Genomic DNA, 26,931 nt, shown 5'->3' with positions numbered 1-26,931 from the left:
GTCCCTCTGTATATGTTTTCTTTGAAAGAACCAGAATTCTCCAGGATATCCAGATGTGGTCTCACTTGTGCCTTGTCTCCTTTTAGCAATATTTCCTGATTTTTACACTCTGTTTCCTTTCAAATAAAGGTCAGCATTACATTTGTCTTCTATAATATCTGCTGTGCGTGCATGCTGGCTTTTTATGATTTATGTACAACAGCCCCAAATCCATCTGTTGTAGCTTTCTCCATTGAAATAATATTTTATTGCTCTATTCTTCCTGCTACAGAGTATAACCTCACACTTTCCCATATAATATTCTAGCTGTCAAGTTTTTGCCCATTCACTTAGCCTGTCCAGAACCCTCTGCAGACTTCTCGCTATTTGCCTTTCCAATTGGTGTCATCTGCAAAGTTGGTACATTAATTACCATCCTGAAATGGTAGTATTCGAACTCCCTGTCTCCTATGAGAAGCCATTTCTCGTTCTTCCTTTTTGCACATTTAAAGATTTTAGATTAGATTAGATTACTTACAGTGTGGAAACAGGCCCTTCGGCCCAACATGTCCACACCGACCCGCCGAAGTGCAACCCACCCATACCCCTACATATACCCCTTACCTAACACTACGGGCAATTTAGCATGGCCAATTCACCTGACCCACACATCTTTGGACTGTGGGAGGAAACCGGAGCACCCGCAGACACGGGGAGAATGTGCAAACTCCACACAGTCAGTCGCCTGAGGTGGGAATTGAACCCAGGTCCCTGGCGCTGTGAGGCAGCAGTGCTAACCACCGTGCCATCGTGCAGCCATTCTCTTGCCTTTTTTTTTATATTACTTATTAATGGTTTTGCTTTCAGAATTAGTTCAGAAAAATTAAAAGGCTGATGCAGATATATTAAGTTATAAATCTGTCAACACCAGATTATAGTGCAACAGGTTTGTTTGGAAGTACTAGTTTTTGTAACACTACTTCTCTAGGTAGCTGTGTAGCAGAATCTGTGTCTTATGATCCTACTCCACAGTTACCTGAAGAAAGAGCAGTGCTCCAAAAACTATTTCTTCCAAACAAACCTGTTGCACTATAATCTGGTGTTGAGAGATTTTGGACTGGGGTGGACAAAGTTATAAATCACACAACACCAGATATCTCTCATGTGAACTTAAAATTCAGGCCTTATAAACATGTTGAACCACAAAAGGAAAGTATTATTGAAGGGAATCTGAACCAAAACAAAGGAACATTGTCCTTTATTTCAAAGGGAATGTAATATAAGAGATCGGAAGTCTTGCTAAAGTTATACAAGGCACTCGTCAGACCACATCTACAATACTTAAGACCGTTTTCGTCCTTTTATCAAAGGAAAGATATACTGCCATTCAAGGCAATCCGGAGAAGATTCACTCAGTTGATACCAGTAATGGAAGGAATATCTTATGAGGCTGGCCTGTGCTCATTGGAATTTAGAAGAATGAGAGATTACCTTATTAAAACAAGATTTTTGGGGGACTTGACAGGCTAGATGTGGTGATTTTTTTTTTCCCTTGTGGGAGAGTTGGATCAGTGGGCATAATCTCTGAATAAGGGTTTGCACACTTAAGACACAGATGAGGAAATTTTTTCTTCTGCAGAGGGCTGTTGAGACTGGGTCATTCAGTATATTGAAGGCTGAAACAGATTTTTAATCATTAAGTGAAACAAAGGCTATAGGGAAAAGGCAGGAAAGTGAAGTTGAGGGTTATTAGATCAGCCATCGGGCTGAAAGATCTTTATGGTCTCTGTGCACTGGCTTTGTTCTCCTGTGGTTTCTAACTCTGCTTCTTTTGAAGAATCTCATGATCGTATTTTGGAAACAGGGCACTTGATGTTATATATCTGCCAAGATGTGGAGGTGCCGGTGTTTGACTGGGGTGGACAAAGTTATAAATCTCACAACTCCAGGTTATAGTCCAACAGATTGATTTGGAAGTACTAGTTTTCGGAGCACTGTTTCTTCGTCAGGTAGCTGTGGAGCAGGATCTGTGTCTGATGATCCTACTATAACCTGGTGTGTGATTTATAACTTTGTCTGCCCCAGTCCAAAATCTCTCAACACCAGGCCATAGTGCAACAGGTTTGTTTGGAAGTGCTAGTTTTTGGAGCACTGCTCTTTTTCAGGTAGCTGTGGAGTAGGATCATAAGACACAGATTCTGTTGCACAGCTACCTGATGAAGAAGCAGTGCTCCAAAAACTAGTACTGCCAAACAAACCTGTTGCACTATAACCTGATGATCTGTGATTTATAACTTAATATATCTGCATCAGCCTTTTAATTTTGTGTCCATAGTTAAAGTGGAAAAAATTTTATGTGGAAGTTGAATCTTGTCTCTGGCCAGTAGATGGAATTCCTCAAAATAACTTTTTAGTTTTTAATCCTATGAATTATTTTCACCTGCTTCATCAAAAATCCTCCCTTGATGTCAAAATTGTAAGTGATCCTGACTGTTTACTAAGGCAGAGTCCTTGGCAGAGTGGGAGGGAGAGCCCAACATTTCAACATTCTCTCCCACTCTGCTGAGGACATGGAGGTCCTGGGCCTCCTTCACCGCCGCTCCCTCATCACCAGACACCTGGAGGAAGAACCCCTCATCTTCCGCCTTGGAACACTTCAACCCCAGGGCATCAATATGGACTTCAAGAGTTTCCTCATTTCCCCTTCCCCCACCTCACCCCAGTTCCAAACTTCCAGCTCAGCACTGTCCCCATGACTTGTCCTATCTGCCTATCTTTTCCACCTATCCACTTCACCCTCCTCCCTGACCTATCACCTTCATCCCCTCCCCCACTCACCTATTGTATTCTATGCTACTTTCTCCCCACCCCCACCCTCCTCCAGCTTATCTCTCCACCCTTCAGGCATTCTGCCTTTATTCCTGATGAAGGGCTTTTGCCCGAAACGTCGATTTTCATGGTCCTCGGATGCTGCCTGAACTGCTGTCCTCTTCCAGCACCACTAATCCAGAATCTGGTTTCCAGCATCTGCAGTCATTGTTTTACCTTCTGCTAAAAGTAACCAGGTGGTAAGCATTGATCCCATTCCTATGCAGGCCAGTTGTATCAACGTATTGACTACAAGAGGGCATAGTTGGGTTTTTTTTTGAGAAGTGTCTCACCTCCTCAGTCCTCAAAACTGCTGGCTTACTTTGCAATGCTCCGGTCAGGACAAATGAAATATTTACCACTCTTCTAGATGGCTGTAGTCCAATAATACTAAAGACACCAAACACCAAAATGTGTTGATCTATGACCCTGTCACTGGACAGCATACCCACATTCCTCACTGCTACATTCTTCACTACAACAACTCACCAAGCTTGTTTTGACAGCACTTTCCCATCCTGCAGCTTCTGCTACCAAGAAGGATGAGAACAGCTTCTTGGGTATACATCACCCTGAGCTAAACATTTATTGTCAAACTTCCATCGCCACAGAGTCAAGATATTGGTTTGCTGACACAATATCATCATTTACTTCAAGGAAAAAGTCAACTGTGACAACCTGATGATAAACAGGAGTTGGGTGATAAATGAGATCTTAACATAGAGTCCTAGAGATGTGCAGCATGAAAACAGACTCTTCAGTCCAACTCATCCATGCCGACCAGATATCCTAAATTAACTTGGTCCCATTTGGCCCATGTCCCTCTTCAGCCTCTGACACACCAAGGAAAATAGCCTCAGCCTATTCAGCGCCTCCCGATAGCTCAAATCATCCAGATGTGGCAACATCCTTAAGTCTTTTCTGAACCCATTTCAATTTACACAACATCCTTCCTATAGCAGGGAGACCAGAATTGTATGCAGTATTCCAAAAGCGGCCTAACCAATGTCCTGTACAGCTGCAACATGACCTCCCAACTCCTATACTCAATTCTCTGACCAATAAAGGGAAGCATACCAAACACCACCTTTGCTATCCGTGACTTCACTTTCAAGGAACTATGAGCTTGCACTCCAAGGTATCTTTGTTCACAGAACTACTCCTATCCCAGAAGCACAATTAAAAATAATTTAAATATGTTTCACCTTGATTCAAGTTTGTTATTTGATTTGGTCAACTGTTAGCCTGAATGGCCTCCTTCCACACTATCATGTTTGTACCAACTCTGAATGAGCACTTGTTGCCATTGTCTCACTTTCACACTGAAGCCCTGCACATCTGTCTTTTTAGATAAGTCTAATTCCTTTTGAATGTTTCATTTTGAACTTGCCTTCATGCTCTAGGCGATGCATTCCAGCTCTATATATGTGTGTCAGGTTTCTTCAATTCATTAAAACCGTATGATCCTGATACACTGAGGAAAAAGCAAGTGCTGGGGAGTAAATAGGCAAGATGGTATGGGCTAACTCAAGTTTGAGTACTGTCTGCTTTTTCTTTCTTTCTTCTTCACTACTATGTTATCATGTATGCTGCAGATGCACTTAAAAATAGAGTGCAAGTGGAGCTGATTTAAAAAGCAAAAGAAACTCTTAAGAATTGTGATACTGGAAATTTGAAACACAAACTGAAATTGCTGGAGGAAGCTCAGCAGGTCTGGCAGCATCTGTGGAGAGTCAACGTTTCGAGTCCAGTGCCCCTTCAGAGCGTAACCTGTATGCCTCACTCTGTCCAAGCACTCTATGATCTGTATGTCTTTGCTTACTATTGCTCAAGTTTTTCACTGCACTTGGGTACATGTGACAATAATTCAAATCAAAATCTGATAGCTGGAAAAAGGTGGTATTTATGCTTGGGGGAGGGGGGGCATCAGGAAAGAGAATGACAGTAAGGAGACTAAGATATTAGTGATGGTCTGCTCAGGAGGGGAAAAAAAAGCTGATACCTATGACCATAGGTAGATGAAAATGGGTTGGGTATGCTGAAAACAACCAGTGTGACAACACGGCCTCGGGTGTGAGTAAAAAATGTGAAAGAAAGTGGTCAGGTTCTAAAATTCTTGAACTCTGTATAAGGTCCTGAAGGCTGCAGGGTTCCCAAGTAGAAGACAAGGTGCTGTTCTTCCAGCTTGTGCTAAGCCTTGGCGCACTGCAGCAAGCCCAAGACAGAAATGTTGACCAGAGAACACGGTGGTGTGTTAAAGTAGCAGGCAACTGGAAGCTAAGGGTAATTTTTTGTGGACAGAACTTCGGTGTTTCGCAAAGCAGTCACCTAATCTGTGTTTCATTTCTCACCTTATCCCAGTTCCAAACTTCCAGCTCAGCACCATCCTCGTGACCTGTCCCACCTGTCAATCTTCTTCCCACCTATCCGCTCCACCCTCCTCTCCAACCTATCACCTTTACCCCTTCCTCCGTCCACCTATTGCGCACTCAACTGCCTTCTCCCCAGCCCCACCCCCTCCTATTTATCTCTCCACCCCCGAGGCTTCCAGCCTCATTCCTGATGAAGGGCTCCTGCCCAACATGTCGATTTTCCTGCTCCTTGGATGCTGTCTGACCTGCTGTGCTTTTCCAGCACCGCTCACCACTCTAATTTCCAGCATCTGCAGTCCTTAGTTTTGCCAAAACTAAAATGGTGTCCAGTCCCTTCCCACTTAACTTGATTCCACTGATGCTTTACGTTATTCGCAAGTTTTGAGAAGATTTGTAGCTCAGGTTGAGATTCTGGGTGTAAGTTTGCTCGTTGAGATGGAAGGTTCATTTTCAGATGTTTTGTCGCCATACTAGATAATATCAGTGAGCCTCTGGTGAAGCACTGGTGGTATGGCTTGCTTCTTATTTGTTCTTAGTTTTCCTTGGATTTGTGATGTCATTTCCGGTTATCTTTCTCAGGGGGCGGTAAATGGGATCCAAGTCAATGTGTTTGTTGATAGAGTTCTGGTTGAAGTGCCACACTTCTAGGAATTCTGCCGTGTGTCTCTGTTTGGCTTGTCCTGGGATGGATGTGTTGTCCCAGTTGAAGTGGTGTCCTTCCTTGTCTGTATGTGAGGATACTAGTGAGAGAGGGTTGTGTCATTTTGTGGCTAGTTGATGTTAATGTATTCCGGATACATGCCTCGAAGCACTCCAACCGGAACTCTATGCTATCAACAAACACATTGACTTGGATCCTATTTACCACCCCCAAGGGGAAAAAAAAGAAAATGACATCACTAACCCAAGGAAAACTAAACACAAATAAAAAGTGGGCCATACCACCAGTACTTCACTGAAGATGTTACCTAATAAGGTGATGCAACATCTGAAAACAAACCTTCCACCTCAGCGAACAAACTTACATCCAGCTTTAAATTATTTTCAAAATTTCCAGGTCGCAGGTACCGGCTGCCACCTCTTCACCATGGATGTGCAGTCCCTCTTACGTGCCCATCCCCATGCACCATTACCCTCCTCTATTTGGCTGAGCAGGTCTTCACTTTGAACAACTTCTCCTTTTTAACTCCTGTCTTTTATAGCAGGTCAGAGGGGTGGCCATTGGTACCCATATGGGCCCCATTTATGCCTGTCTCTTTGTGGGGCATGTAAAGCATTCTTCGTACCAGTCCTACTCTGATCCCCACACATACCTCTTTCTAGTGCATCAGTAACATCGTTGCTGCTTCCCTGTCTCGTTCTGAACTGGAGAAAATGTATCAATTTTGCTTCCAATTTCCACCCTGCTCTTGCCTTCACCTGGTGCATCTCTGACTCTTCCTTTTTGTCGACATCTCTCTTTTTCATTTCTGATAATAGGATGGCCACTGTTACCCACTGCAAACCGTACAATTCCCACAGTTGCCTGAACCAAACATCCTCACACCCTGGTGTCCGCAAGGACTCTTTCCCATTCTCCCAGTTCCTCTGTCTCCGTCCCATTTGTTGTGATGATGCCACCTTCCACAGACAGATGGGCCTCAGAAAAGTCCACCTTTTCCCTCCACTGAGGATTCCCTGCTACTGTGGTTGATAGGCCCTCAGCTGTGTCCGATCCATTTTCCGCACTTCTGCCCTCGCCCCTTTTCTTCCCCTCCTACAACACCAATAGCGTCTCCTGGTCCTTACTTTCCACCCCACCATCATTCATATCCCAAGGATCATAAGCCACTATTTCTGCCAAATCTAGTGAGATGCTCCCACTTGACACACATTTCCCTCTCATCCATTGGCAGCGTTTCACAGAAGCCATTCCATCTGGGACACCCTGGTCCACTCCCAACACCACCTCGTACCCCACCCTCCACAGCAGCTTTCCATGCAGTTGAAGAAGGTGCAACACCTGCCCATTTTTGTCCCCTCTTCTCACGATCCAAGTCTCCAGACATACCATCAAGGTGAAGCAGTGATTTACCTGCACCTCACTCAATCTAGTATGTGCTGCTCACAGTGTGGTGCCCCCTCCCCTCAAAACACCCAGCCAGCATAAATACTACCTTTTCCTAGCTACTATTAGTTCTGAGGAATGGGGACTGAACTCAACGTTAACTCTGCTTTCTTTCCATAGTTGCTGTCAGATCTGAGTTTATCTAGCAATTTCTGTTCTGATCCAAATGCAGTTTTGTCATGTTATAGCTGTTAACATTAGTGTTGAAACTGCTTTCAATAGAAACATGCATTTTCCACTCTAGCACCCAAATCTCAAAAACCTCCTCTCTATTGAGCAACATCACTGGAGATCTGTTTGGGTAGGATTGAACTTCCCACTTAATTTCATGAAGCTTTAACTACAGTAGTTTACATACGTAAATATTGTCTTGCCTCACCCTTTGTAAGTTGCTGGATTGACATCTTAGCAGTAAGACTACAGCAACATATAAATGACTTTGGGATAATTTGGGATGGAGCATGGATGCGAGCAAGATCACTCTATGATCCACTTGAGTAATATCTTTCTGTTGCAATATGTTGTGCAGGTAAGTGATGACTGCTTTTTTTTCTTTTGCACAATGATTCTCATTGATACTTATCCCCAAACTGGAAAAAAACTAATGTTGATGTAGCAGAGCCATTCTTGCTTGAAATCTTATATTTTCCTGTCTGTTGCATTACTTTCATTTGGAGTATACACTTGAATGTCTAAGTTATGATGCACGCTGTTAGTTTGAGCTAAATTAGCGCTTTCATAAAAACAGGTCAAAATGTCAGGCTGGAGGTAATGCAGCTTAATTTGGAATAGCCACTCTGGGAGCCAGTATTCTAATTAGTACGTGTAACAATTTGGTGCACTGCCATCTTCCAATCTGCTTATTTAAAGTTCACTTGATTTCCCTCAATGGTCATTTGAAATTGCTCAAAGTTTATGACGATTCATTTTTGATTTTACTTTTATTTACTTTTGAGAGTGGCAGTGTTAAGTTTAAAAAGTAAAATTCTGATGTCGACATGGATTAGAAATAAATAGTTTTGGCGCATAAAGGCCTTGATCAGTTGAGAATTTAGCAGACTAAGCGCATGTTTTTTGCAATATGGTGGGGTTGAATGTAGTGGTGGCCAATTTTCTGCAAGTTTTAACAAGAATACACAGAATTCAGCTACACTTACACCATTTTTATGAAAGTGTCTCATCATTTTGCTGGCTGTGTATATTTTTATCCTGATTTAAAAAGAAATTTTAGATGGTTTATACCCAGGCTTTTATTTAAAGATACAAGTGTCTTGAATTTTATTCCACTGATTCTGCCTCAATGTTGATCACCTTATTGATGTTTCCATGTTACATGAGAACAAACAGAATTGTCCTCCGCTCGTTAGGTAGGTTAATTTATTGATCTATTGCCCTCATAAGAAGTGAAAAGGTAACACTTCCAATTAACTTCTGGGTATTTTTTCCCCACAGACCAATTAGTGTTGGACTGCTTTGCTAAACTATACTTGGAAATGTGTGACATGTAAATTGTCACAACTTGTATTAACAAGTTTCACCATTAGAATGGTTACATGGTGCTAAAGTAAATAAGGTGGCCTGACACGTACGAAATGCATCACAGTGGTATATGACCAGTTTATATCCTTTGGAGCCACAAAGTCTGTAGTTGCTACTGTGCTTTCAAGGGAGGTGTGATGAAGTTTCTGATTTTCACCAATGGGCAAGTCATTATGGGTCTTCTAGACCTCTTCCAATGTCTGATTAGGAAAGCATACCATTGCTGAACTTTAATGGATCTGACCTTAAATGCATTGCTGAGTTTTGTGTGATGTTCAATAGACTAATAAGATTCCAAATTCAGTCCCTGACCCTTACTGATGTTGATCTCAGCCAGAGCAGTTGTGGGGATGTTATAACTGCTTTAATTGTTCTCAGATAATAGAAAGGAAATCCAGCCACTTTTTCTGCTTCTAATTGATGGTCCCTAATCTCTGTATGGTGCACAGAGGTGTTCTATTCAAGATTATCGATAGTAATAAGTCAGGGCACCCTAATGATTCAGTTTGTTTAGATGTCTATGAAGCCTACAGATCCCTGATTTTGATTGGTGTTCAGTGATGAGTTGGCTAATCACAGCCAGCATAGAAGTAGAGTTGATACAGTTTTGTCTCTGGCCTTCTGGATTATGGGGCAATAAAGTCTCATGTCTGATCATTCTCCAGTGAGCCCTCCAGTAAGTGTATGCGGTGATCATTGGATTAGCTTTAGCTTAGCTTCCACAAGCGAATAGGATGCTTTTTTAGGTCCACACATAATAAATGTGCATCTGAGCGCAATGTCAGAAATTTGGTTCATTCAGGAATGCAGAAAAACTTGGTCAGGGTAGAAAGCTGAAATTCCATCAACTCTTATTACATGTATGTCTTTCTTTAATGGTTTACTTTCAATGAATGTTTTAATCATTGAGATGAGTGAATTAGTTATTTTGTGGATACCTGTAATTCCCTCTTTCTTTGTAAAGACATGACTTGTTTTTCTTTTGCAGTTCCTTGTTGAGCATCTTGACTGAGCAGCACTGAATTAATCTATAGACTGTAAGGTACAGATCATTTAGTCAACAGTGACAACAGCAAGGCTGCCAATAGCATTGATGACATTTGCTGAGACATCTTGCGCAACCTCTGCATCTGCGGCAAGCGCTACAGGTTTTGCCATCCAAATGCTAATGAGTGTTCTGAATTTGGCATTTTGCTTTATGATATGCCTCTTTATGAAAAGGTTCGATTCAAATCTTCCATGGCGATCAGAAGGGTAGACTTTGTAGGCTTGAATGTAAATTATTGCATGTAAAATATGATGCTTTTGATTATGGAAATCACAATGAAAAGCATGTACCAAGTACTCTTGCAATGAGTATTTTCCACATCAAGGAGGTAGCCATCTGAAGTGAAATATTACTCTTGCTGAGATAGGAATGTGGCATAATTTCACAAACAGTTGATTGCTAATAATTTCACAAGAATCCTGTGCTGCAGAAACTTAACAGGGAACTTACATTCAGGTGTCACAAGTGGAACCGAATGTGTATCTCAACTAACAAATGGAATAGGAGTGATGGTTTCCATATTTCTTTGAAATAATAGGGATGCTGTGCTATCAGGGAGTGATACTCTTGAGAGGATGTGACTAAGGCCTGGCATTCTGTTTTGTTAATCTTTATTATGCCTAATAGAATAGACTCCAATTTCTTTCTAATCTCAGCAGTTTATCCCAGAAGAATCTGCATTGCATGCAAAAGGGCAAGTAGTTATAAATTAAGCTAATTATGAACTTTGTTATTTCAGGGCAGACTTCAATTGATCAGTTTAGCAGTGAACAAGTGATAACATTGTGAGGGTGCATGTAATGCATACTTTTGTTCACTGCATTCTTTAAAAAAATGGCAAAATATTTCTTAGTATGTATCATGAGTTTCTAGATTCATTCATTACAAAACTTGACTTTTACTACTTGCTGTTCTCCAGTAGCTCAGTCGTAGTCTTAAACCGTTCCCTAAAAGCTCATCATGCTGTTTTCAAATATTGCTTGTAATGTTAAGTTGAATATCACCACCTGTCCTTTTATTTAAACAAAGCATCCTGGCATACTCTTAAATCATCCTGAAGCATCGGAATCTCCATATTGCTTAAATGGAAAGTCTGTTTAAGTTATTAATAGTTAGAATAAAAGTTATATAAGGTGGGTATAAAATGGATCTTCTGATTTTGAACAACCTCCAACATGTGTTTAGTTTTCAGAAGCTTTTGTGGAAAAGTTCACTTTCAAGTGGTGTTATCCTGTTATAATTCTTCATATTTCTGAATGATCTGATTTCAAACATCTAGGTACGCTTCTGCATTGGAACTACCTTCCCACCTTGATAAACTACTGACTTACACAACAATTCTTCTCTTTCCCTAATCCATCTAGTGTTGCAGTTCAGGGAAGGGATATTGTTTGATGTATTTTGAAGTGTTAAAATTGTTAGATCACTGATTTTTATTTGTAATTCTCTAAACTACAGAAAACACATTTTGATGCAAAGTGCCCTTTAAGTTAACTTTGTTGAAGCAAACTACTGCAATTGTCATTTGTATTGATAGTTATAAAAATATAAGTATTCTAATGACCCTCTGGCATCAGACAGCGATTTAAGTTATTTGTTCCACCAAGTGAAAAATGGATCTTAACATCAAAAAAGCTGCAGTTATCCATCATTGTTTTCTTTGAGGAAAGACAAATTAATCAATCAATGGTCACGAAAATGGCTGTGTAAATGCAGACCTTTATTTTCATATTTATTTTGCTGGCAACAAAGTCTCCATGCACATATAATTTTTTTTGTAACTTTTGTGTGCTCTTTGTGCCCCCCCAAAGTCCAGTATAATCCCATGTGTGACCAAAGCCCAAACTTATGTCAGAGAACAGCTGCATCCCATTTCTTGGTAATGCGAACTACAAGATAGTTCGTTTTTATTTGTTATATACAACCTTGCTGTGTATTATCAGCTTTCAGAGATGAGGGCTAAAAATTGAATACGTTATAATAGAAAATACACGAATTTGCATTCCATGAAAGAACCGACTGGCTGAATTCTTAAATTTAATCCCCACAACACCAGGAAATATTCCAATAAACCACATTGCTAATAACAAAATTTCCCTGCATGGTCTAAACATGCCTATTGTTGTAAATGTTTTGCATTTATGGTATCCATCACATTTGCACATAATTGGCTCAGATTTATTGATTTAAAAAATTATCGTTGTTCAATGGTATAATATCTAATAGCATGGATGCGTATTCTTCAGCTTTTCGTGGAATTGTTTAAAATAGTTTAACTTGGCAAATCATTGTTTTCCCAGTAATGAAAAATCCAAGAATTCTGATCAACAAATTTTTAGCATTCCCAATTTTCCTCTGCATTAGAACCTAATCTTAATCCCCTTCAGGACATTTTTTATTTGTCCTAAATTGAAGTCTTCAGGATGTTAACAAGGAAAGACAGGGTAGATAAATATTGGGGACTCTAAAACTAGGGGGCATACTTTGAGAATTGGGGTCAGTTCAGAAGAGATGTAAGGAAGCATTTCTGCACACAAAGGATGGGTATGCTAGATCAGTTGTTAATTATCTATCTCAAATTTAAAATGTTTGTTAAGCAAAGGTATGAAGGGATATGGGCCAAGGGCAGGTGTATGGAATTAGGCCACAGATCACCCATGATCTCATTGAATGGTGGAACAGGCTCAAGGCGTGGGTAAAGTCATTCTAGTTCTACTGGACCAGAGCACTGCTCTTAGAGAGAGACAAATGATGGTGACTCTCAAGTTAAACTACCATGTGTCAGGCAAGGAGAGAGGTTTGAGGAGGAGAATCCTTCATGGTAATCTCAGCTTGCGGTATTCACATCAATCTGCATCACAAACCAGCTGTCCAGCCAACTGAGCGAACCAACCACCTTTGTTCCAATATTATCTTTGAATATCAATTGTTCTGGATTAGCAATAATCTCTGAAAATTGTTCTGAACATTTGATTGGCGTTTTGTATACAATAATGGTATACAATTATTTTATTTATATAGTATTTATATTTAATGTCAAAATAACCTTAATGGAGGCTGCTCTCTCTGCCTTGTGTTGTCCTTGCCTAATAAGAGATAACGTCACAAATCATGAATGCCTTTATTAAATCTCTACACAATTAAACAAATGTTCAAAAATCTCCATGTTTACAAGAGATTATATAAGTGAACTTGCGTCAACATTCTGTCCTGAAGGAGCTGTTTGTGCATTAGTGTCTGTAAATTAGATATTTTACTTTGATTTCTACATACATTGGAATCCACAGGCTAGGTTATGCCACATTTCTTATACCTTCTGTTCTGATTCTTGGATTCAGCTGGCAACCCTCCACTGTGTTACTCTTTCAAACATTTGATTTAAAACATCTGGTACAAATTGAACAAAAACTACTACTTTTGTTCTTAAAATGCATTTATTCATTTTCATAGTTCTAAGCATGATGTTTATCATATCTATTATTGAGCCAGGATTAAGTTAGTTCTGTGCTGGTTTACATTGTTTAAAGAAAATTCTCAGCACACTTGTGTCAGAATGTTGTGGGGTCAAATTCAACCCCAGGAATTTGAGTTTCCAATCTAAGATGACACTTCGAGTATTGTATTGAGAGGAAGCTCCTTTCAGAGGAGTCATTAAACCAAGGCCACAATACCTCCCCGCTCACCTTCTCCTCCCTCAACCGGTTGAACAGAAGATCCCATGGCAGTGTTTGGAAGAGGAGCAGGGAAGTGCTCCCTAATGTTCTAGCTGATATTTATTCCTCAATCAGGTTCTTGCAAAACAGAACGTCATCACGTTGCTTGTGGGTGATTTTTGTGTGCAGATTGGTTATTAAAAATCACAACATTAGTTGTACATCCCAAGTTGTCCATTAGGTTTTGAGAGGCACAACATAAACCTACATCTTTTCTAGCCTGGGTTCCTTCTGTATATTAAGTTGAGCTTCAAATGTCCTGCATTTAGAAATGCAGATTCACTTTCCTGTTTCCTCCAGTCATCCAAGTTTGAGCATTTAGCTGCAGGGAATTGAGAGCAACATCAGACTATTCTAAAACATCTCTTTACAGTGGAATTAAGAATAGCATAGGCATATTCTACAAACAGATAAGCTTTCTGCCTTCTTAGTATTGGGGAGGTTGGAGCAAATTTGTTGAATACAATTCTGGTACCTTGCACCTAAGGTCAGTAAGACCATCTAATCAAAGTTTGTATTTGTTAATATAAAATATTATTAAGGAATTGTTTAATTTTGTTAACATTGTTCAAATTATTTCCTCTGTTTACTGTTTGTGTTTTTCCTCCTCATGTATATTTTGACACTGAAAGTGGGGGTTACATGGCCTGTTCTCTGCTACTACATTCTGATTCTCAACAATCCATCCCAGTTTAATGCAGTTCCCCTCAAACTTTTATGCTTGTCATCAGTACTATTGGTGATATTGCATTCATTTATTAAAAATGCTACTCAAATTTAAAATAGACTGAGCCTTGTACCTTATTGAAGGAAGTTATCTTTGGTCTATGGATACCTATGCAAGCTTGTATGGATGATTTTCAGTGAGAGGCCAGTTCAAGCCTTTGAAGCTGAGGTGCTTCTTTGACTCATCTATGCAGCGCACTGAAGCTCTAAATCCCCAATGGCTCAGTGGATTAATGTGCTTCTATTGTGATACTGAGGCACGCCTATCCTAGGTTTGATTTATGGTCTCTCCTGAAGCACCTGATCTCACTAGTATGGTGCTGGTGGCAGTTAGTTTCATGATATACAGGGTTATGGGCCGAGTCTGACTGACTTGTACCAAGTGCTCCCTGATAGAATTTTCATAGCCTGCTTATGCTAATTGTCAGACTCATTATATTAATGAGTAAAGGTGTCTTGGACAGTTTAGTCAAAGGCTGCACGTGTCAATGGAACTGTAATTCTTCACGAGTCTTTTCTTTCAGAAGAGGACAGGAGAAAATTGTGATTGAGTTGAAGAGCATTTTGTACTGCAGTTGCTAATCAGAAGCAGGCAGGTCAGCCAAGTTGAACTGGACTACAGCAATAGGAATCTCAATATCAAACCTTTTTTTATTTTTCTATTTGATACACAGAATTAGAATGTCTATAGTCTTGGGGGTGGAGTGAGTAGGGTGCAAGTGGAATGTGAAAACGGAATTTCAAAACATTGCATTTAATGCAGTTCAATTTCAGTTAATTGGGTTAATATGTATATATCTTTGGTTTTGGATTAATGTTTGCAGTTGAAAACAAAGCTCGTTCTATGTTTCTGAATACTTCCAGTAGACATTTCAGATTTTTAATATTACAGTTTCTTTTGCCAATGTGGGGTGATGCTAGTTTCCTCATCACACAGCTCTGTCTGGTCCTCATTGTTTCTTTCACTGTTCAAGAATTTGTAATATCAGATCCTGTCCTGCCTTCCTGAATGAATTATTTAGTGGCTTACATTTCCTGTTATAACAAATTATTGCGTTTACTTGAGATCTTAATTCAGTTAATGTCCTGCAAACACACTGGTCAATAGTTCTTCCAATTTTATGCATAATCTGAGCTTTGGTCTCCAGTATCCTGTCAGGTACAAGATTATTTCCTTTAAATTTGAAAAGTGTTATAGCTGTCAATAACAGGTATATGAATACATTTGATGCTTTTAATTCCATAATCCCCACAGATGTTAACCTGCAGCTTTGCTTCCTAGTGGTCATTATATTTCTTGGGAGTTTTAACCTTCCCAAGGTTACGTTCCTCACCGTTGACGAGGCCGCCTATTTTGGTATCATCTGCAAACTTAACTAATCATGCCTTGTACATTCTCGTCCAAATCCATTGATGTGGATAGGGCGTAGGAGGTTGGGTTGGTAAATTTGCAGATGACACTAAAGTCAGTAGAGTTGTGGATAGCGATGAAGGATGTTGTAGGATACAGAGGGACATAGATAAACAGCAGAGCTGGGCTGAGAGGTGGCAAATAGAGTTTAATGTGGAAAAGTGTGAGGTGATTTGGAAGGAGTATCAGGAATAGAGTACTGAACTAATGGTAAAATTCTTGGTAGTGTAGATGAGCAGAGAGATCTGTGTCTCTGTACACAGATCCCTGAAAGTTGCCACCCAGGTTGATAGGGTTGTTAAGAAGGCATATGGTGTGTTAGCTTTTATTAGTAGAGGGATTGAGTTCCAAAGCCATGAGGTCATGCTGCAGCTGTACAAAACTCTGGTGTGGTCGCACTTGGAGTATTGCGTACAGTTCTGGTCACCACATTATAGGAAGGATGTGGAAGCTTTGGAAAAGGTACAGAGGAGGTTTACGAGGATGTTGCCTGGTATGGAGGGAAGGTCTTATGAGGAAAGGCTGAGGGAATTGAGGTTCTAGATGTAGGTTTGGTCGCTGAGCTAGAAGGTTCATTTTCAGGCGTTTCGTCACCATACTAGATAACATGTTCAGTGAACTTACAGAAGAAGCTTCTCAAAACTTGCGGACTTGAGGGTGTTTGCACTGGAGAGAAGAAGGTTGAGAGGTGACTTAATTGAGACATATAAGATAATCAGAGGGTTAGATAGGTTGAACAGTGAGAGCCATTTTTCCTCGGATGGCGATGGCTAGCATGAGGGAACGTAGCTTTAAATTGAGGGGTGATAGCTATAGGATGGATGTCAGAGGTAGTTTCTTTATTCGGAGTAGTAGGGGGATGGAACGCACTGCCTGCAACAGTAATAGACTGGCCAACTTTAAGGGCATTTAAATGGTAATTGAATAAACATTTTGACAAAAATGGAATAGTGTAGGTCAGATGGGCTTCAGATTAGTTTCACAGGTTGGCACAACATTGAGGGCCGAAGGGCCTATACTGCACTGTAATGTTCTATGTACCCACAATTCATATCCTTTTGATTTAGTTACAGTTCTTAGACCATTTGAATTTGGGTGGTTCACCAAAATTGTAATGATTCTTTACTTTTGTTTCTTGACATTGGCAGCTTTATTGTTGCATAATTTGTAAAATTCATCTCCCTAACCTTTTTTGGGGTATATTGTAAATTGTAATACTTCTGGAAAAAGTATTAATTTTAAAAGTTTGTATTTGTTCAGTAGGTGAACTTGTGTGCCACCTTTGCTTGGCTGTACAGCTTTTAACGAACAATACATGCAGGATTCTCTGAGCTGTCCCTCCGCTTTTTTGACTTCCCATTCTATAATGTGACAAATACAAGATGTAAAATGAAACAACTGCAGATGCTAGAGATCTGAAACAAAGGAAAACAGAAACTGCTAGAGAAACTCCAGGTTTAGGAGCAAAAAAAGTCTATGTTTAGAGTCCAGTAATCTGTTCTGAACAAGGGTCACTGGACTTGAAGGTTGATTCTTTTCTCTTCACAGATGCCATCAGACTTGCGTTGTTTCCAGCAGTTTGTTTTTATTTGTTTGAAATCGAAGATGCACCTCTAATTTTCTCAATTAGGTTTAGGAACTCGTTAACAAGCGAATAACAGCTAGGAGCAGGGGTCGGCCATTCAGCCCCTCAGGCCTGTCCTGCCATTTGATATGATCTTGGCTGATCAGATTTCAACCTTGGTTCCACTTTCCTGCCCATGCTCGATAACCCATTGTTAATTAAAAATCTGTCTTGTCTCTTCCTTATATTTACTCCACTCCACTCTGGTAGTGAATTCCACAGAATCAACTACCCTTTGAGATAATTAATTTCTCCTCATCTCTGTTTTCAGTCTGGTACCCCTTAGCCTAAAATTATGACCTCGTTCTCGATTGTCCCACATCAGGAAGCACACTTTCTATGACTGCTTTGTGAAACTCCTTTAGCATCTTATAACCCTCCATTAGATTTCCTCTAATTCTTTGAAACTTCAGAGATTATAGGCCTAAACTGCTCAATCTCTCTTCATAAGACAAGCCCCTCATCTCTGGATGCAATGATTTGAACTTCCTCTGAATCGCTTCTAATATAACTGCATGCCTCCTCCAGTAAGGGGACCAAATTTGTATGCAATATTCCAGGTGCTAGCTCACTAATGCCTTGTACATTTTAAGCAATTCGTGCCTACTTTTACATTCCATTTCTTTCACAATAAATGCCAAAATTTCATTTGCTTTCCTTTATTATTTGGTGTACCTGTGTACTAGTTTTCTGTGATTCATGCACGAGGATGCGCAGATCGCTTTGCACCATTGCACTCAAATTTCTCTCCACTTTGAACACAAAGTCAAATTTATTATCGAGAAGTCATAGAAATGTACAACACGAACAGACCCTTCGGTCCAACTCATCCGTACTGACCAGATATCTGAAATTAGTCCCATTTGTCAGCACTTGGCAGGTATCCATCTAAACCTCTTCCTATTCATGTACCCATCCAGATGCCTTTTAAATTTTATAATTGTATCAGTCTCCACCACTTCCTCTGGCGGTTTTTCTGCATCAAAATGTTGCCCCCTAGGTCCCATCTCACCTTTCCCCTCTCACCTTAAACCTATGCCCTCTTGTTCTGGACTTCCCTACCTTGGGGGAAAAAGACCATGTCTCTTTACTCTATCCATGCCCCTCATGATTTTATAAACCTCTATAAGGTCATCCCTCAGTCTCTGACGCTCCAGGGAAAACAACCCCAGCCAATTCAGCCTCTCCCTATAGCTCAAACCTTCCAATCCTGGCAACATTCTTGTAATTCTTTTCTGCACACTTTCAAGTTTCACAACATCTTTCCTATAGAAGTGAGACCACACCAAAAGTGGCCTAACCAATGTCCTGTACAGCCCCAACAAAAGTTGAAAATAACACAACAACAGGTTATGGTCCAACAGGTTTATTTGAAAATACCAGCTTTCAGAGTGCTGCTCCTTCATCAGGTAGCTCCTGACAAAGGTGCAGCACTCCAAAAACTTGTATTTTTAAATAAACCTGTTGGACCATAACCTGGTGTCGTGTGATTTTCAACTTTGTCCACCCCACTCCAACATTGGTGCCTCCACATCGTGGCTGACCAATAAAGACAAGAATACCAAATGTTGCCTTTACTACCCTGCTTCCCTGTGACTCCACCTTCAAGGAACTATGAACCTGCACTCCAACGTCTCTTTGTTTGGCAATACTCCCCATTAAGTGTATAAGTCCTTCCCTGATTTGCCTTATCAAAATGCAACACTGCCACTTCTTGGCCCATTGGCTCATCTGATCAAAGTCCTACTGTACTGTGAGATAACCACCTTCACTGTTCACTACACCACCAATTTTGGTGTCATCTGCAAGCTTACTAACCATTTATTTGGATGTGAACATAGTAGAATTTATATGAACAACAAAAAGCAGTGGACCCTTGCGGCACACTGCTTGTCATAGGCCTCCAGTCTGAAAAGCAACCCTCCACCACTGCCCTCAAAATCTCCTATCTTCAAGCCAATTTTGTATCCAAATGGCTAGTTCTCCATGGATTCCACGTGATCTAACCTTGCTAACCAATCTACCATGTGGAACTTGGTCAAATGCCTTGCTGAAGTCCAATATCCATTGCTCTGTCATCTTCAATCTTCTTTGTTACTTCTTCAAAAAATTGAATCAAGTTAGACATGATTTCCCATGCACAAAGCCATGTTGTCTAACCCTAATGCATGTAAGTCCTGTCCTTAAATCCTCACCAACAACTTACTCACCAGTGATGTCGGGTTTACCGGTCTGTATTTCCCTGGCTTTTTCTTCCAGCCGCTTTTTCAATAATGGCAACACGTCAGCCACTCTCCAGTCTCCTGGCACCTCACCTGTGGCTGTTGATCGTATAAGTATCTCAGCTAGGGGTCCAGTAATCAATTCTCAGCTTCCCACAAAGTTCTGGGATACACCTGATCAGATCGTGGGGATTTATCCACCTTTGTGTTGTATGATGCTTAGCACCACCTCCCCTCTAATATGGACATGTTTCAACTATCATTATTTCTCCAAGTTCTCTAGCTTTCATATCCTTCTCGACAGTAAATACTGACGTGAAATACATGTTTAGTACCTCGCCCATCTCCTGTGGTTCCACACACAGGCAGGCTTGGTGTTCTTCAAGGAGCCATGTTCTCTCCCTAGTTACTCTTTTGCCCTGAATGTATTTATAGAATCTCTTTGGATTCTCCTCAACCCTATTTGCCAAAGCTATCTCTTGTCCCCTTTTTGCTCTTCTGATTTCCATCTTGAATATACTCTTACTGCCTTTACATTCCTCGAGGGATTCACTCGATCGCACTGTCTATACCCGCCCTATGCCGCCTCTTTCTTGGCAGACCCTCAATTTCTCTAGTCATCCAGCATTCCCTCACACTTACCAGCCTTTCTCTTCACACTAATAGGAACAAACTGTTTTTGGAAACTCATCTCATTTTTGAAGGCCTTCTAATTTCCAACCGTCCCTTTATCTGCAAATAGTTTCTCCCAATCAGCTTTTGAAAGTTCTTGCCTAATACTGTCAAAATTGGCCTTCCTCCAGTTTAGAACTTTAATTTGTTGATCAGTTCTGTCCTTTTCCATAACTATTTTAAAAATAATAGAATTATGATTATTGGACCCAAAGACTGACAGCTCAGTCACTTAGATGTACAGCATGGAAACAGACCCTTCGGTCCAACTCATCCATGACCAAATATCCTTATCTAATCTAATCCCATTTGCCAGCACTTGGCCCATATCCCTCTAAACCCTTCCTATTCATATATCTAGATTAGATCAGTGCTGGAAAAGCACAGCAGGTCAGACAGCATCCGAGGAGCAGGAAAATCGACGTTTTGGGCAAAAGCTCTTCATCAATAATGAAGGCCCTTCCTATTCATATGCCCATCCAGATGCATTTTAAATCTTGTAATTGTACCAGCTTCCACCACTTCCTGTAGCAGCATATTCCATACACACATCACCCTCTGCGTGAAAAAGTTGTACTGTCTTATTTTCCAAGAGAAGGTCAAGTTTTGCTCCTGTAGTAGGTTCATCCATGTACTAAATAAGAGTTTTCTTGTACACACTAGACAAATTCCTCTCCATCCAAATTCTTAACACTCTGGCAGTCCTAATCTATGTTTGGAAAGTTAAAATCCCCAACCATTACAACCCTGGCTTGTCAAATCTGCACTGATCCTCCAAAGAGCATCCCAAACAACCCAATCGCTCTAACCCTGCAGAGTTAAACCCCCTAGCCTGCACATCACTGGACACTGGCAATTTAGCATGGCCAATCTACCCTGCATTTCTTTGGATTGTGGAAGGAAACTAATCACTGTGCCATCCTGCCACATACTGGTTTGTAAATTTTCCATTTCTTTATTGCACCAAAGTTTCTCACCTAATTTAGTGTCATCTGCAAATTTGACTGTAGTATCTTCTATCCCTGTAACGGAGTCATTAGTATAGATTGCATTGTGAATAGCTGGGAATTGCAGGCCAAACCATGTGGCACCCAACTAGTTGTAGCATTCCTGATGAAGAGCTTATCCCTGAAATGTCGATTCTCCTGCTCTTTGGATGCTGCCTGACCGGCTATGATTATCAGCACCACGCTTTTTGACTCTGATCTCCAGGTCTCACTTTATCTTAGTTGTAGCTTGCCAACCAGAGAAAAACCCACCTATTTTGACTTTGATTTCTGTTTCGAATGGAGTTCCGCACATCAGATACACGTCAACCTTTTCTTAAAAAAGTGTGGTGTAACTGAAATTATACATTGAAAAATTGATTAAGTCTTTCATCTGTTAGAATACCTCTTTTTAAGCAGTTGCAACTGCTTACATCGCAAGTTATCTTCAAGTGGTCAGTTACAGTGATTTATTACAGTTTAAAGTTAAAAATCACGTTTTTTAACTTTGTACATTCCAGTCCAACACCGGCATCTCCAAATCATTGTTGCAGTTTAGTTTCATTGTACAGTGTAACTTGACAGGAACTCGGGAGGGTTGATATGTTCTCATTTCCTTTGCTCAAATTACCTAAGTCTTTGGCGTTTCTTTGTTTATATTAATAAAGTTGATATTGACGCGCCATTTTGAAAAAACCGGTTTGCAGCCGCAAGTTTCAGCTCTGCAAAATGGTGCCTGATACCATCCATAACTGTCAGATTAACTAATAGGAGCTCAGTCTTCCCCGGATATTCCCGCCCAAGTCCGGACAGTCTCTTTAGCAGCGCTGGTTTATTTGTATAGTTGCTCTTGGCGAGCTGGGTGTTTTGAACTATGATGTGGAGAGTATTTATTGTCCTGGCAAGCATTTCGGTTAATTGTGATTTCTTTTCGACAGTAGCCTGGAAGCGTTTGCGATTACTCCTAGTCTGTTATTTTACTCTCGCTAATTTGAGTTCGGCTAACCAGAAATGCCTGCTCTGTTTTGGATGGGGAAGATTTTATTTGATGTCTTGCAACTTTGTGAAGTACACAGGAGTATTCACCAAGCTTCCGTTCCACAAATGGCTGGAAACGGCGCCAGGAGAAAATAAACTCTCCACCTCTTTAAACGTCCATTGCGAAATTAGCAACTGAATTTACTATAAATTTTCAATGGTGTATTTAAGTAGCTCTGACCGAAAAAAAGTTGAAATGGGAAAGCAGTCTAATTATGATCAGATTTAACAGCGACTTCCTCTGACGGCAAACCAAACGAGTTCAAAATGCATCTATGAGTTAGGCTATTGAAGATTAACTATCTTGGAAACTTGTATTTTTAGAACGTTACTTTCCCGTTGAGTTCTACAACAGTTTAAAAGATTCACCGCAAATCTACAAATATGTTAAACGTTTACGTTAAAATGTTATACTTGCTCTCAGCAGGTTGTGGTCTCGACTTAAGATTGCTCCAACGCATGACAAGTGGGGGAGGGCGAATTGGTTTAATTTGAGACATGCAGAGAAGACTGCATGTCCTGATTACTGAACTGAATGAATTCGGAGCGCCCAGACTAGGTATAAGAGAAAACAAACGTGTTCCTGGGGCTATTATCCAATTACTTTTTTTCAGAATGTGTATACTTCTGAACCAAACTGTAGAGTTGTAATTATATGCCTTTGGCGCAGGTGGGACTTGTGACCTAGGCCTACTGGCTCAGAGTGGGGCACACTACCACTGCACCACAAGAGTCCTGTATACATCTGGTGAGGGGATTGGGCTTGTCTGTGGTCTCCTCTTAATGATATTGTGGCCGACATGCCACTACATTTTTGTGTGTCTCTACTGAGTCCTCTTAAATTGCTTCTTGGAAACTTGATTAGATTAGATTACTTACAGTGTGGAAACAGGCCCTTCAGCCCAACAAGTCCACACCGACCCACCGAAGCGCAACCCACCCATACCGCTACATTTACCCCTTACCTAACACTACAGGCAATTTAGCATGGCCAATTCACCTGACCCGCACATCTTTGGACTGTGGGAGGAAACCGGAGCACCCGGAGGAAACCCACGCAGGCACAGGGAGAATGTGCAAACTCCACACAGTCGGGAATTGAACCCGGGTCTCGGCCGCTGTGAGGCAGCAGTGCTAACCACTGTGCCACCGTGCCGCCCACTTGCTCTGTTCACCCAGCCTAAATGTGAACCTGCATGTAAGTTTCCATTTATTGCCTAGGCATTTTTAAGTATCAAGTTAGTGATGCCAATATTAACTCTTAAATGACCTATTGCGTTTTAAGTTCCTACCTGATCTCCTCTTCCTGGGGAGAATAGAAGACGACATTAGCAGCCTGACTTCTTAACACCATAAATAGTACAATCTCAGCTAAAGCAACACCAGACACTAGACTTCATTGACATTAACTTCTACAATTTATTTACATGTTTGGCAATGAATGGCATGTTTTTGGAGTTACCCAATCCACTGTTCATGTTATACTAACTAATAGAAGACGGAGAATTGGGACAAGGGGACATTCTGTGAATGGCAACCTGTGATTGGTAGAAAACCATAATAGGACTTCGTGCTGGGGCCGCAATTACGAAGACTATATCTTCATCACTTGGTTGAGGAAAGTGAATGTATTATCGCCAAGTTTGCAGATTGCAGAAAGATGGGAAGGCAAGTGGTGAGGATGACAGTCTGCAGAAGGATATAGACCGGTTAAGCAAGTGGAGAAAAACTTGGGAGATGGAATATACTGTGGGAAATGTGAGGTCATGCGTGTTGACCAGAAGAATAGAGCGGTCCAATATTTAAATTTAAGATTGCAGAAAGCTACAGGATAGAAGGATTTGGGAGTCCTCATGCTTGAATCATGAAAAACTAGCACATAAGTTCATTGGGTTACAGGGAAAGCAAATGAATATTGACCTTTGTTTCAAAAGGAATGGAGGATAAAAACTGGGAAATCTTACAAAAGTCAAACAACCACTGAAAAGAATAGTTCCTATTCCTAGAATACTGTGAACAGTTTTGGTCCCCATATTTAAGGAAAGATATTGGAGGCAGTCCAGAGAAGGTTCACTAGGTTGATTGTGGACATGGAGGGACTTTGTTCTGAGTCGAGATGAGGTGTCGGTTGGGTCTGTACTCATTGGAATTTAGAAGAATGAGAGGTGTCATTATCGAAATGTAAAAGATTCATTGGGGTCTTGACAGAGGGGTTGTTTCCCCTTGTGAGAGTCTTGAACCAGAGGGCATAATTTCAGAATGGGGGGTCACCCAAGTAGGAGATAAGTGAGCAATTTCTTCTTTTGGGGAGTATTGAATCTGTGGAATTATTTACTACAGGGTTGTCAAGGCTGGGTCATCTATTCAAGACTGAAATAGTCTTTTGAGCAGTAGTGAAATTCATGGTTATGAAGGAAGTGGATTTGAGGATTATCAAATCAGTCATGACCTAATTGAGCGATAGAAGAGACTTGATGGGCTGAATGGCATTACTTCTGCTCCCACACCTTACGGATCTGGGGAAATATCCATCAAATTTCACCACCTAGCCCAATTCACCCGGTCATGGGATTATACTACTGCTTCAAAACAAAATGTGACTGCAGACTGCTTTAATCCATGATATGGTGAAATGTACAGAATCAATGGTCTATTCAGAATTGCTTATTTTAGTTGGTGGAATTTAATTACGTAGTCTTACAGATATAAAAGAGCACTATTTCTCTCGGGTGGGTCAGTTTACTTGACACTGTCATACATGCTTGAAGTAGGCCTCCTGCTTTATGATGGTCTTTGGTTTATTCAAATTTATTGCAATACTTTGTCTGATTGGTGTCTGTGTTCTGAACTTTAAAAGTTCAAAATTTTTTGTATTTGTATTTTAAATGTCTTTGAAAGTGTCAGCAGAAAGATTAGAGAAGCACTTATCAATATTGGATATCTGAACTTTGCATGCAAAGAGCATTTTGGGCCTTGTGAATGATTAGTAATGTATTTCGGCCACTTCTGTGTAATGAATTAAGGAAAGCACCCACTAAGCATCTTGTCTTACTGTTTTAATTCTTTCTTCTCCCATTGGTAGATAGTAGCTATGTAATTTTCCATATGTATAAATTGATATAGCATTCTGTTTAATGGACAGGCGATTTTCTGATCATTACTGATCAAGGAGGAGGGTGATGAGCACTTTCCCCTGCCAAAGCTAATGGTGACCTTTTCCCCCTCATACTCTGCTGTCTGCCAGGTACTACTTTGAGCTATCTTGAAGGTGCACAGATCTTATTTGTTGGTATGATTTTTTTGATATAAAAGTGGGGGATATTGGTGCTGAGAACATTTTATTAGACACCAGAAATATCAAACTTTGGAATGTTATACTTTCTCATGGTTAACTGCTAACTTGTAGGCAGATTTTCTAAATATGTACACTACATGTATGTTTTGTGACCAGGGTGAGAAATGCAAGTGCTAAGGAACTGTGTTTTTCCTATTTTTAATCCTCTGGCTGAGGCACCCTGGTTCTGTCCTCAATGTTTGGTATTTTTGCAGCCCAGTAAAATAAATTATTAGAAGAAAATAGGCTGATGAGTAATGAAACACGTAATTGCAGCCTATGTTCTGCCCCAAATGCTCTGAAGACAATGCATTGTTTAGAGACTTGAACAAAATCCTTAACCTCAGCCTTCATAGTCGTTCTACTGCTGTACCAGTACAGGTTTTCCCAGTTCAGTTATTTTTTTAGCCTTTTATAAGCCATATTTTCAGACACTTCAGCAGTATGCACCTATGCCTACTTGAAATTGGTTTATAACAGTCTACGCTGAGTTAGCCAGGTATAATTCAGTAGACAGTTGATATGAGCAACATTTTACATCTCGCTTATGAAATGAGAATGTGCTCATAGCTTTAAAAGGAGATCAGCGTGTCCTTGGAGGGAATTTAAAGGAGGTCTATTAAGCTGTGATGAAATGAATGTCCATAGGGAAGCTTGTATTGGGGAAAGGTGGCTTTGAATTGACATTAAGGTGTTTGAGATTTTAATTGTGTTTCTTACAATGTTTATACTTTAAGTATGTCACAGCAAGAGAACCTTTAATGTGTTGTGCTACACAAATGCACTTTCTTTCGTAAGGGGAGAAATCAACTGTGTTAACAAGATTGAATATAAGGAAATAAGGGTGCAGACTTGAATAAGAAAGGGGTGAATATATTTTTTTGTGGAAGTGCCTGAGGTTGGGCAGTACGTAGCCTTTGGGATAGCTTGATGGATAAAATTCAAAGTATGATGTTCCAAAAGCCATTAGGACATACCAAGAAAGTAGATCACTACTGTTCAAGTTGGAGATAGTAGTGAAGTAATTTATAGCACCATAAACTATCCATGGTGCCTTTTATTTGGTTTTTTGATGAGACAAAAAAATTGAGACGCTTAACAAATTGAGGATTTACTAAGTAATAAAGCAATACTCAACAACCAGCGTAAATACAAGTTGACACTAGTTCTGGTCTAGTCTGCTTTCTTTTTTTAATCTTCTGTGAATATGTACAATTCTGTACTGGACTCTTTTTGGAATGCTCTTTTTAAAATCCATGTCTAATTTTGGTATTCATATATCCTACCACATT

The sequence above is a fragment of the Hemiscyllium ocellatum genome, chromosome X (genome assembly GCF_020745735.1).
Source record: "Hemiscyllium ocellatum isolate sHemOce1 chromosome X, sHemOce1.pat.X.cur, whole genome shotgun sequence".
NCBI classification, from domain to species: domain Eukaryota; kingdom Metazoa; phylum Chordata; class Chondrichthyes; order Orectolobiformes; family Hemiscylliidae; genus Hemiscyllium; species Hemiscyllium ocellatum.
Note: the sequence above shows the minus strand (reverse complement) of the source record.